Source organism: Erinaceus europaeus, chromosome 7, assembly GCF_950295315.1.
Source record: "Erinaceus europaeus chromosome 7, mEriEur2.1, whole genome shotgun sequence".
Lineage (NCBI taxonomy): Eukaryota > Metazoa > Chordata > Mammalia > Eulipotyphla > Erinaceidae > Erinaceus > Erinaceus europaeus.
The window spans coordinates 10591039-10592421 of record NC_080168.1 but is presented as its reverse complement, the minus strand read 5'-3'; the positions used below and the strand labels follow the sequence as shown (position 1 = coordinate 10592421).

The 1383-nt window shown below is 41.3% G+C and overlaps 1 non-coding gene across 1 annotated transcript; it reads right to left on the bottom strand.

Annotated features, from left to right (window-relative positions):
• Positions 1 to 731: 731 nt before the first annotated feature.
• LOC132539625 (U6 spliceosomal RNA) lies at positions 732 to 837 on the bottom strand. Its single transcript, XR_009550963.1, has one exon. It is a non-coding gene; the product is annotated as a U6 spliceosomal RNA (small nuclear RNA).
• Positions 838 to 1383: the final 546 nt, after the last annotated feature.

Sequence of the window (1383 nt, the reverse complement as noted above, 5' to 3'; positions counted from 1 at the left end):
CAGTTGGACACAGAGAGAGGAATCCATGTGAAATGAAGATGTTTTTAAAAAAATATTTATTAATTATTGGATAGAGACAGAGAGAAATTGAGAAGGGAGGGGTAGACAGGGAGAGAGACAGAGAGACACCTGCAGGCCTGCCTCATCACTTGTGAAGCTTTCCCCCTGCAAGTGGGGACCAGAGGCTTGAACCTGAGTCCTTGCACACTGTCAAGTGAGCGCTTAAACAGATGTGCCACCACCTGGCCCTGGTTAAGATCTTTTATGACTACAATTTATTTCCTGCTTTTGTAAGATTACTGGATTGTGAGGATACAAGAGTATGTAGAGGTCATCGGTGATGAAGTAGTTGGTACTTTTGTAAAGAGTTCTCAGTTTCCCAGTTACATATGAGCCAACATACGGGGCATTCACACAGTGCAGAGAACTCAGCCCTGGCAGGGGTTGTTGAGTCAAAGGCCAGGTTTCTGAAGAGTTGTTAAAGGAATCAAGGGAATGTCATCTTGATTAAAGTTCTTTTAATGAAAACTTTCATGCCTGAGGTGTCAAAGGCCCCAGGTTCAATCCCCAGCACCAGTAAAGCCAGAACTGAGCAGTGCTCTGGTAATAACAAACAATTAAAAAGTAATTGAATCGATTCACTTTATGTTTTACACCCCCTCACACACACCTGCATCATCTATACTTCTACACTGCAAGCTTGAATTATGGTCATTCCAGATTAACTTTTTAAAAGTATATAATGTTCCACAAAATTATGTGTCATCCTTACACAAGGGCCATGCTAATGTCTGTATCATTACAGTTTTAGTATAGGTGTGGCTGAAGTAAGCACACCATCTTAAAAGTTTAACCTCTTCCTTTTCTTAATAAGGTATGTGACATTTTAGAGCTCTGTGCACAGAAATTAAGAAAATAATATGTTACAAATGCATTACACAAGTGCTTAATATTCATGGTGAAAGTGAAATGTGCACAGCTAGGAAAATGCAAACATTGACATGTTTAGTTACATAATGAAAAATGGAATTATCTAGTGATTTTCATTCTCACCTCCCCAAAACATCACTCTAAGTACAGCATTGTATTATTTTAAAAAAAAAGGAAGCATAGCAGTGACCAGCCATGTTGCTCAGTGGTAGACTGCATTGTTCTTATTATGAGGCCCTCATCTCAAGTCCTGCTACGGAGACTATGGAAGAAATACACTAATGAAAGTCCTTAGGGCACTCTGTGCACACCTGGTTAAGTGCATACAGCGCCACACTCAAGCTTCCGGGTTTGAGCCCCTGCTCTCTCCCTACAGGGGGAAACTTCATGAGTGGTGAAGCAGGTCTGCAGGTGTCTCTTTTTGTCTCTCCCTCTGGGTCTCCCTCTTCCCTC